This window comes from Pelodiscus sinensis, chromosome 4 (genome assembly GCF_049634645.1).
Source record: "Pelodiscus sinensis isolate JC-2024 chromosome 4, ASM4963464v1, whole genome shotgun sequence".
Taxonomy (NCBI): Eukaryota; Metazoa; Chordata; order Testudines; family Trionychidae; genus Pelodiscus; species Pelodiscus sinensis.
This window is the reverse complement of record NC_134714.1, coordinates 84813814-84825955: the sequence shown is the minus strand read 5'-3', so window position 1 is coordinate 84825955 and position 12142 is coordinate 84813814.

Genomic DNA, 12142 nt, shown 5'->3' with positions numbered 1-12142 from the left:
AATAGCCTGGTGCTCCTGCTCCGAGATGGGAAGGGATTTCTCTTCTTTGGACTGTTTTTGTATTATTTAGGAGATAATGGTGTTAATGAACTGTGTTTGTGGCTGTGCTCGAGGCTCAGCCGTATGAGGGGGAGTGAATGGAACGCTCCCTCAACTAAATAAAATCAAACATCTGTATGTGCTTTGGCTTGTCTTTCTAGAATGGGCCTAGGGTGTGGGGTGGGTGTGTACAGGGAGGTGAGAGAGCAAGCTTGAGTAAATGTTGGCAGATCTCCTCTCCCTCCCCCTGTAATACAGGCTACATGAGGGATGCTTTGGGCCAGGACTGTTCTGATTAGGGTGTTCTCAAATCACTAACTACTCCCTTTTTATCTGATTCTTTCCTACTGGCTTATGCTGGGGCATGCAGCTTACTGGAATCAGGCAGCAGTGAGTGGATAACTGGGTGCACCAATGGATAGAGCAATCCACTTATTAGCAAACTTCCACCTTTGCCTTAGAGCCGAAGCTGGCTTGATTGGTCTAGGGCTGGGCCAGGCCAACTCCTATGTATTACACGTAAGTTGTAACTAGCAGATGGAGTAGGCTTGGGCTGTGTCAGTAAACTGCAAGTAAACATCAAGCCACCAGCTGGGGAAAGCGATGCTCTGCTGTTTGTGGTTCCTAGAGAAAGTTTAGTTGGAACTAAGGAGGAGAGTTAGAGGTAGCTTACGATCAGCTGCATTAAATGGATGTTGTAATGATCTCAAAAACAAGTGAGTTAAACCCTGGAATGTCAGAATTAGGTTTGAACTGCAGCATGAATTTATTGGATTTTTAATTCTTGGGGGTTGGAATGATTATAACCTCCCTGTAATGTAGTTTAGGGTAAATAATTGTGTGATATTTAAGCCATTTAGCTTCATCCATGTATGTAATTGTCTACATGAATTGGAGCATTTCAACACCTGATATCGATATCACACCACTGCTTGAAAGAGAAAGTAGGATAAGAATTTGAAAGGTGGGAGACTATAGGGACCTACATAAAAGCCTTGGACACTGTGGAATGATGCACAGAACCCCTGGTGCACGGTTGAAAGGAGTCCCTGAAATAAGGAGAGAGGGGAGGATGGCATGCATGCAGCTTGCAAAGGGATTGGAGAGATCTGTGCAATGAGCTTGGCTTATAGCCACATGAACCATCCTGGTGTAATTTGTGAATTCCAAACCAACTTGCTGTTACTAAGTGGTATTTCTAATCAATAGACAATAAGTGTTGTCAAGACAATGCAAAGCTGGACACTCCACCCCACTTTTTGCTTCCTCACTGTCATCTTAGTTCCCACTGTTTCTCATACCTCCTTATGCTCCCTGGTGTGCACACCAGTTTTCTCCTCCCTCCTGCATATTACCCTGGGCGCATACACATCCTAGTTTCCCCTCCCTCCTGCTCTAGCTGTTGGAGGGATCAGCTGCAGTGTGTAACTTTTCAAAAGATAAATTCAGAGGGTCTCTATTGGCTGCTGTTTTCAGTAATGGCAGAAATATCTTGTTTGGAAATGGCTGCCACTTCCCAAGTTTCTCGATGGGACTGATGGCACAGCTAACAATAAGCAACATTCTATCTGTGAGCAACAAGCAGCCTTCTCAAAATGGCTCCCAGCTGAGGGGCACTGACTCAAGCCTCTGTGAACAATGGGAAATGGCATTTCTTTGGAATCCTGAGGGAGACCATTGTATGCTTCTGCTAAAGAAGAAACTTTCAGCTATAAAGGAAAAACTAGAGGGATGACTGTTAATCCTAAAAGGAAATATTCAAGTATAGATGATGCACAAGATTTCAGTGAGTTTTAATGATAAGGGTAGGGATGTAAAATCCCATTTAAAATGTTAACCACTTAAAGTTTAACTAGTTAATTAGCCTGCCACATTGTGCTGTAGGCAGGGGGCTGCTGGAGCAGCCCTGTGGCATGGTGGGCTCAGCTGGGCTGTAGCAGTCACTCCACCCATGGTACATAGCAAATTGGGAACTGCTCAGGCCGGGTACCAGTTGCCAGTAGAAATTACCTAGTTAATTGATTACCTGTTTACATCCCTAATAGGGGATGGTTTGAGAGTTTGTTACTGTGCTTTATTATTGGGTGCAAAAAGTCTTGACTGCTAAACTTCTGAAGGGCCCATTTTTAATTGACTAAGTTCCTAAGAAAATAGTTTACTTGTAAATTTTCAGAAAATTCATTCCTTACTCAAAGTACTGTAAGTTGTGGAGAAACAATCTGTATTTTGCATACATAACCAAAAGACTGAATCCCTTTTGAGTTGAACTTAGCTTAGTAACAACTGTATAGTCAAGTGCTATCTGTAATTCTGTAGGGCAGTGGTGTGAAACCCGTGGGTCGGGGTTGTGGCTGCCTTCCTGGGAGGTCACAGTGCTTGGAGCTGGTTAACCACTTTTCCTGGCTTCTCAGGAGGAGTGGCAGGAGAGTGGCCATGACCTGACAAAGGGTCCAGTTTTTTTTTTTTTGCTTCACTAAATTTGGCAGCCCTCTTGGGGTCGTGAATAAAAAACGGTTGCACACCACTGTTGTAGGAGATAGCATTAATGCAACTTTATTTACAGCTGTTCTTGCTGCCAATGGAAAGGTTTCTAGTGGCGTGTTACAGTGAAGCTTAGGGTCTCAATGTTTGGATTTCTGCAACATCAATACAGGCAGTCCCCGGGTTATGTACAAGATAGGGACTGTAGGTTTGTTCTTAAGTTGAATTTGTATGTAAGTTGGAACTGGTACATATTGTAGGGGAAACTCTAGCCAAACATTTCTCCAGAGCTCAGTTTTATTCTCCCACACCTCACTTCCCTCAGTCCTTTATTCTCAAGCTGAGGTGTCTGCTGAGAAAAGCCGCTCTGCGTCTCCCTGGTCTGCTGGAGGGGGGGCACTAACTTCGTGTCTCCTTGGTCTGCTAGGGGAAAGCAGCTAGTGCGGGGTTGCCTCACCCCGTTTGTAAGTAGGGATCCGATGTAAGTTGGATCCATGTAACCCGGGGACTGCCTGTATTCCTTCTCTGGTCACCAGGACACAACTGACTGTGGCTCTCTGGAGCAGGGGGGTAGTAGAATCCATTGTATCACCTAAGTCCCACCTGTCTTTAATTTGCTCTATATGCATTGTTTTAGCTTCAGACATTAATTCTACTCCTCTCTGCCACACTCCAGGCTGTGCTCAGCTCTCATGAGGCTAAGATACTATATACATCATGACCTCCTATGACACACCCAAAATAAATCTGGCTGAGGAAGTCTCTGCTTTCACCTCAGCCACCTGGAGAGTACAGCAGACAGCATTGATCTGTGACAGCAGTGGGCAATAATATTTACAAGGGAACCACTTAATGAATTTTGGTACATGGTCATGGGCCAGCTCCACCACCCCTGGAAGGTGCAGGCCTGGCATGGAGCTGGGGCCTAGTCTCCCCCTAAAGTTGTCTGGGGACAGGCAGGCTTTGAGGTAAAAACACAGCAAAGGGCTCCTGGCCCTGCCACTACCATGTTGCCTGACAGCTTTAGGGGGAAAGTTCTGGTAATTAACAACATGGGTACACCATTTTGGAGAAGTCCAAACAACAACATGGACTTCATCTTGGCTGTCCTCTTCCTTCCTCCCCTGAGGGTGCTTTCCTGCTCTTTTTGACGTTTTGGTGGGAAAGCTAGACAGACACATGACGTAGGTTCTGCCTAGCAACAGCAGCTTATTTAAGGGCTGCCCCTTCGGTTCCAAGGGGATGCCCTTCCGAGTGACAGAATCCAGAGCTACTTCGAGGGGTATGCCAGCACCACGCATATAGACTTCAATTGTGGGAGGGTGAACGTATCTGCATGCAAGAGGTGTGCTACCAGCTGCCACCCCATATCATTGAGGACATACACCCACGACGGTGCTGAGAAGGGAGACCATTGCCAGAGCAGATCTTACACAGCCCGATTGCTCTTTACCTGTGATACTATCTGGAGGCAGAATCTGGAGCTGTCACACTGCTGAGAGGGCCCGCAAGCTCCAGGCTATTGTAATGGTTTCATAATACTCCATTTCCTTACCTGGGTCCTATCCTGGGGAAGGGAACTCACCTGAGTAGCACCACTTTTATGTTACTTACCTTTAGTTGTGTGGATCCTGGTTATATCTATGTTTGTTACTTTGTGGTTTACCTTTCATCTACTTTATTTGAACTGTTAAATGCCCTACTTGTCAGAAAAGGCAGAGGCCCAGGTAGCTGCTGGCTCCTGGCAGCATTTAGACCCCAATGGGGTGTGTGTCAGCTGCTGGGCTGGTCGCAGGGAGAGGGGCAGAGGGCAGCTAGCAAGCTAGGGAAACTCAGCCATTTGCTCCACAGAGATTGGGGGGGGCACATGCAAGAGGACATGTAGTACGGGAATGGGTCAGCTGGGCCTGAGGGTGAGGGAAGGCGTGATGGGAGCCCCGGCCTGGGGTCACTTCCTGGCCCATGCAGCCTCTGGGCTGGGCCTGGTTTGTTTTGGCAGATCCTGATTCCGCTAGCCAGGGCCTGCAGGGCTGCTCTTATGTCTGTGCCCCAGCCCCGTCCGCCAGGGAGGGGAGGGGGTGAGGCTGGGACAGGAGCATGCGTAGAACCCAGTGTGTGTGGCTGTTATGGCCATGGCCCCATCCCTGCACATGCATCAGTGAGACTCTGGTGCCGCGGGGGCTGAATTGAGGCCTGCTCTGGCGGTGCTGCTGCCCTGGCATGGTGCAGCCTGTGGAACTTGCGCCCGTGTAGTCAGGCTGCATCGCAGGACACGGTAACTGTGGTAAGTGGGCAGGGCAGCCTAGCAGTGAGCAATAGGGTTGCCAGGTGTCTAGTTTTGAACTGGACAGTCCAGTATTTGAGCTTTCTGTTCAGGAAACAAATTGAGGAAATAGAAATGTCCAGTATTTTCTAAATAAGAATGTAAGGTAGACTCTGATGTAATGTCAAGTGTGTCCAGTATTTTTGTTGAAACCATCTGGCAAGCCTAGTGAGCAAGTGCCCATCCGGTGGCTGCCTAGCACTGTAGTCCCAGCTCCATGAGGTGGGACTTGTGGGCCAACACTTGCAGTGTAGCAGAATCCAGGCTCCAGCCCAAGCATGGCTGTGTGAACTGCAGCTCTAGAGCCAGGCTGGGCAGCATAGGAAGCTCTCACCATTCCCTGGGGGCGGGGTACATTTAAGATCAAGGCGAAATCCTCAAATGCGGGGTGAGGGGTGGGGGTTCCTGACACAAAACAACCAAATTTTCTGTATAAAGTGATGTCATAATGCAAAAGATTAATATTTACATATATAAATGCAATACACACATGTCATATCTAAAATTTCCCAGTGCCACTTCAGTTCCCCTTTTAACTTTCAGGCTTTACTTAGAGTGCACTGCAAAAGCATCATCACAATGCCTCATGTGCCACACCAGACCAAGCACAGTGTACCACAAATATGTGAAGCTGCAGAGGTGAAACTGCAAATGGCAAGGGTTTTCTGTACACGTACTCACGTGGGAGTGTGGTACTCTTGGGGTTGTGGAATATGTGTGGTGGGCAGAAGTGGCTAAACTGCACCAAAAGGCCAGGATTTGACCCCAGGTGTAAACCTAATGTGCCCCCCATGCCACCCCAACTAGCTCTACACAGATTATACTAACTCAGGGATTGGACATGGGAATTCTGTGCCTTTGCATATTTGCAGAATAAGGATGTTAAGTATCAGGTAATTGACTAATCAAATAGTCCAGGCTTGGCAAAATAGAGTCCACCAAGCCACCGGATCCAGCCTACAGAGGCAGCGGGGAGCAGAAATGTTGCTCCAAAGCTCAGTTTCTGTTTTAAAACTGGAGGGGAGCAGGGGAAGTTTCATGAGCCGCCCTACCCCCAGCACAATCCCACTGGCCTGTTTCTGGCCAGAAACTAGCCAATGGGAGCTGCTTGTTTGAATAACAGCCAGCCAGGAAGAATAACCCTGGCTCAGTTATTCAATGAAGTACATGGCCAGGCTGGCTGGCTGAGAAACATTTTAAGCTCTGTGAGCCTTAGCTCTGCAGGCAGGCTGGCTAGTTTGGAAGTTGGCAGGTAAGTCTCTTGGCCACAGCCTGCTTCTTGCACCCCAGTCCTCCCCTGCCCCCAACCCTCTGCCCCACCACTCAACATACCCAAACCCTCTGTCCCCCTCTTACAGCCCTACCCCCTCTCAGATCTGGCACCCCAATCTCCTGCTCTAGATCACAATACCTTCCTACCCTAGAGCACATCCCAAACCCTGCATTCCAGTCCCCTGCCCTATGTTACAACCACTTCCTTCACCCAAACTCCCTCCCAGACTCCAGTCTCCTTCCTGCACCCCAATCCCTTACCCCCAAGCACCCAACCACCATCCCAGATCCCTCATCTCCTCCATTAATATCATGGAAGAGTGTGGCCCTCAACTACTTTCCAAAAACTTGGAGCAGCCCCCCTTCAAAAATTATTGCCCACCCCTGGAATAGTCTATTCATTTTGCATCCGCTATTCAAGTAATCGATACGGTGCCTCTGCCTTTAAATGTAGCAACAGCCCTAGGGTTCAAAGGCGAAAGCGCTGTGGGGAACTGGGGGCCAGCTGGGGACTCCCCCACTGACCCCGAGCTCTGTGAGGCACTGCTGCTTTGAAAGGTCGTGTGCAGCCTAGGGACACCCCAGCTGGCCCCTGGCTGCACATCTTTTCAAAGCGGCAGCACCGTGTGAAGCCCAGGGTCTGGCCTCTATTTGATAGAGGCAGCGGGGGGGGGAAGCAACTAGTTGACTATCTTGTTGACTCTCTAGGGCCGTGTCCAGACTCAGGGTTTTTTTCGGGAAAAGTAGTCTTTTCCCGAAAAAACTTCCCCTGCGTCCAGACTCAAGCCGCGTTCTTTTGAAATTATTTCGAAAGAACGCGGCTTTTCTTTCGATGGCGGTAAACCTCGTTTCACGAGGAAGAACGCCTTCCTTCGAAAGTTCCTCTTTCGAAAGAAGGCGTTCTTCAATGTAAAGAGGCCATCTTCGAAAGAGAGCATCCAGACTCGCTGGGTGCTCTTTCGAAAAAGCGGATTTCCTCTATCGAAAGATCCGCCTGCTGTCTAGACGCGATCTTTCGAAAGAGCCTCTTTCGAAAGAAGCCTGCAGTCTAGACATAGCCTAAGAGTCAACTAGTCCTTCAAATCCCTAGTGCAGAATTCATGTTCCCTGCAGATTTTTTTCCTCTTCTCAGCATACATGCCCCTGGAAGGGCAGTGTAATTATACCTTTTGCTCACCAGGGGCTTCTGTGGCATCATCCAAGAGGGCATCTGGCTTACCCAGTGGAGCAGCCAGCAATGGTAAGGGAGACAGCATAGGCTACTTTTCTCAGAGCCATATTCTTGCAGAGCCAGATGAGGGGAAATAGTATATGGGGAGGATAGACACAGGGATGCTGGGGGAATCACATAGAAAGGTTCAGAAGGGCTAATGGGGGATTCATCGGGATGGGGGCACAAGAGCTAGTGAGGTGATAGCATTAAATCAGGATTGAATAGGAGTGTGGTGCAGGGAAAGTTGGGGATGTGCCTGAATGAGTGGGAGAGGCAAGGGATCAGCCATGGTCTGCATGGTGAAGGGGCCCCAATTCCCTAACAACTTCTCCCTCACCACTCCAAAGAAAAACCTATTTCATACTTCTCCCCTCTACACACAACTCTTCAGGATCATTTTCTGGCTCTCAGCAATTATATTCTTCTCCCTCAGCTCTTTTACCCCTGAATCCACCAACTCTTTGCACTGCTTCTAAAGGGTTTTGAAAATACATTTCTGTACTATAGTTGAAATTATTTACTCAGAGTTCTATATTAACACACTTAGGCTACGTCTACACTGCAGGCTTCTTGTGCAAGAGTTCTTTTTGTGCAAGAGTTCTTTTTGTGCAAAAGCATCCATGGCAGTGTGGATGCTCTCTTGCGCAAGAAATCTCTGATGGCCATTTTAGTGATAGGGGTTTCTTGCGTAAGAAACCCCTGCTGCTCGTCCACACATGCCTTTTTGCGCAAGAGCTCTTGTGCAAAAAGGCTTATTCCACATAGAAAGAGGAATAACTCTTGTGTAAAAAGTGCTGTGTTCTTACGATTTACTGTATTTTTTTCTCATGCAAGAACGTGCTTGTAATGTGGATGTTCCAAGTTTTTGTGCAAAAACTGCAGTATAGATGTATCCCTATTGAGGAATACGTGTGTGTGTGTGTGTGTGTGTGTGTGTGTGTGTGTGTCACAGACATTTGCTTACAGGTATTTTGAAATTAATTACCAAAATAATTTAATCTGGTGTGATTATTTTGTTACTTTGGCAAATAAAATATTCAGATTTTAAAGTATTGAGGACAAAATGTTTAACTTTTTGGCACAGTACCCTCCCAGGAGTAACTTGGACCCAGAGGTAGAGGGTCCAAACCTGAGTCAAGCAAGGAGTGAGGTTTTAAGCCCTATTGCTTTGCAGTGTTGACAGCCCCACTAGCCTAGTAGTCTGGGAGCCAGCCAAAAGTCTCTCTCAATCCCACAGTATGATTTCGTTTTCTGCACAGTAAGATTTGGTGGCTAGTGCAGTTTTTCTCCACACTGCACTGAAGTGTTAGAGCAGCCACATTTTGGGAGGGCATTAGAGAGTATAGTCCATGGGTGGGTGGACTGAGCGCCTCCCCAAAATGCAATATAGACTTGGGAGCAACATGTTGGGACCAAGGGTACAACAGTTCCTAACCTGGGGGTTACAAATCAATGTAGACATTCAAGCCTTAGGTTAACAAACTCAGGGTCTGCTAAATTCAATTGTACTAACCCTGGATTTACAATGCAATGTAGATATACCCCATAGTGCATTAATCCAGAATGGGTTACATCTACATTGCAAGCAAAAGACTTGATCTGGGGGTCCTGGCTTTACTCAGGCTTTGACCCTCCATTCCCATGGGCTATGTCTACACTGCAGGCTTCTTGCGCAAGAACTGTTTTGTGCAAGAGTTCTCGCGCAAAAGGTCTTGTGCAAGAGCGTGTCCACACTGCCATGTGCTTTTGCGCAGGAGATTTGTTTTTGCACAAGAGCGTCCATGGCAGTGTGGACGTTCTCTTGCGCAAAAAAGCTCTGATGGCCATTTTAGCCATAGGGGTTTCTTGCACAAGAAACTCCTGTTGCCTGTCTATACTGCCTTCTTGCACAAGAGCTCTTGCACAAGAGGGCTGTGACGTAGTGGGGGTACCTGGCTGGTTTCTATGCTGCTGGCTCTGGGGTAACCCCCACTGGCTGTCGTGGGGACCACGACCCAGCAAAACAGGATGAGTCACTATGCAAACCAGTGGCCAGACACCCCCCATGGAGAGGAACAAAGGAAGGTGGATGCTGCCTTGGCTGGGGGGCAGGGCTGGAAGTTAGTGAGTTGGTTGCTGGCTGTCGGAGGGCATGGAGGAGAGCCTAGGGGAAGGGGCTGGAGTTTAGGGGCCCAGTCTCCTCCATCTCAAGGGGGCCTGAGGCATCCTAGCCCAGTTCCTGTAACCAGATTACATCTGTGCTGCGCTGTGCTGGAGGAGCAATAAACCACCCTCAATTCCACTGGCTGGTGCAGTCTGTTTGTGCCATTTCGGGGTGCAGGAGACGGGGAACCCCCAACGCGCCGTCACAAGGGCTTATTCCTCATGGGAAGAGGAATAACTCTTGTGCAAGAAGCCCTCTGTTCTGATGCTCTACTGTAAATTTACTTGCACAAGAACGCGTGTGCAGTGTAGACACTCCACAAGTTTTAGTGCAAGAACGGCTGTTCTTGCGCAAGAAGCCTGCAGTATAGACATAGCCATGGGGTTTTGGGATGCTGGGTTTGAGCCCTGGTTTAGAAGAATTTGCATGTAGCAGGAAAGGGGGTTAAGCTTGAACCTGAGTTTGAGCTCTGGATTTATTCTGCAGTGTAAACATGCCCTAAAAAATATCCCATGTCTCTTCACTGGTATCCTTCACAGCTGTGGTAATAGAGGTCAGAATGCCCAGAAAGCCTTTTTGAAGACTTCAGTATCTCCCTCACACTGACCCTATTGATGAAACAATGCTGAATCTTTCTCATCCCCTTCACCTCACATGCCAAGGATGCAATTCATGTTCTATGACATGATTCATAATAGCACTGAAAAGGCAAAAGGTCAGGCCTTCCTGGGTTTTGCATCTATTGCTTCTTATACATCCTATAGCAGAACCAGTAAGTCAGGGCATTTGAAGCAAAGCAGAACTTGGTCCCGAACTCTGGTTGTGTGACAGTCTCAAAGGGGTAGCCTTATTAGTCTGTAACTTAAAAAAAAAAAAAGTAGTCCTGTAGCACCGTAGAGACTAATAAATATATAGTATCATGAGCTTTCGTGGGCCAAAACCTACTTCTTGTGTGGTTACTAGAGAACTAAGACAGTGGACTAGCCTCAGTTTTTAAAGCAGTGGTTTCTGGATGCCTTCTAGGAATGCAGGGGAATTGTGAGAAACTCCCATAAATCCCAGAGGAAAGCACATTAAGACCTAATGTACTGGTACTATTTCTTAGATTTTTTTTTCTCTTCTCCTGCCACACAAACTGCCCCCTTCCACACACAAAAAAATAACTACTCCCCCCCCCCTCCCCAAAGTGGCTGGGGTGAATGCTGAGCTCATGCTTGCTGAGTGAGATTTCCTTAGGAGCTGCTGAAAAGCTTTCATGCAGTGTCTGAGGCAGCTGTGGTCAGGCAATACAGCAAACAGACCAGCAGCTAATGGTGGTTTTGATGGACTAGCCAATGCATCATAAGAGGCTCAAAATTAGTCTTGCATAAGCGAGCACTGAATATAAATTAGGGCTGTTGATTAATCGCACTTCTCAAGCAAATAATACAAAAAAATTAATTGTGATTAAAAAATTAATTTTACTGTTAAATAGAATACCAACTGAAATTTATTAAATATTTGTGGGTGTTTTTTACATTTTCAATATCGATTACAACACAATACAAAGTATACAGTGCTCACTTTATATTATTTTTAGTACATATATTGTAAACATTATGAACAAAACAAATATTTTAAAATTCACTTCATACAAGTATTGAAGTGCAATCGCTTTACTGTGGAAGTGTAACTTACAAATATAGATTTTTGGGAGGAGGGGTACAAAACTGCATGCACCCAGAAACAAAACAATGTAAAACTTTATAAACAACGGGAAGTGCATGCATCTGACAAAGTGGGTCTTTGCCCACAAAAGCTTATGCTCCAATAAATCTGTTAGTCTATAAGGTCCAGAGGACTTCTCGTTTATGCCGATTCAGACTAACACAGCTACCCCTCTGATACTTGTCACAATGTAAAACTTTAGCGTCTACAAGTCTACTCAGTCCTAGTTAATGTTCTACCAATCACTAACACAAACATGTTTGTTTAGATTAATGGGAGATACTGCTGCCAGCTTCTTGTTTACAATGTCATCAAAAAGTAAGAACAAGCATTTGTTGTGATTTTGTAAGTTGTAATGTTATGTGATGATTTCTGTAAGACTCCATTTTGAAAAGGCCTGATCACCTCAGCAAGGGTAGAGCTAGGTCAATCTGTCTGTAACTGGATTTTTCCACCACAAGCTCCTGAACATTCGTTTACCTCAGAAGTTGTGCACCGCAGGGCTGTCAATCATAGGAACTTTCGCACCACTGAGTTAATAAAAGCCCTGCACCTGTCAGTCAAAGTCAGTGTCTCTCCCCTTCGTTTCATCTGAGACCTCGTGAAGACAATGCGACTCTTCAGGTAGCTCAAGCCCCTAGCGCTGCAGAATTCCATCAGTGGTATGGTGAAGGTCGGAGCAGATACTTACCATCATAGGATCCAAAGTTGTCACCTATCTCTCCGCTGGGACCTCCTGGTGTTCCTCCTGACGAGCGTCCAAATAGCTCAAAGCCTGGGGTCCCAGGCTTCATGCTATAGTTTACTTCCATTGACATCGTAATATAAACTTTCTTCCTGTCTGGGGTCTATACGATCACTCATTCCTTCCTCTTAACACCTGGGATATTGTGGGTTCTAGGCTTCATGCCTGATTAATAGTTTCTGTACTGTGTTTTAAAGTGTTAAACTTTATGGATGCTGG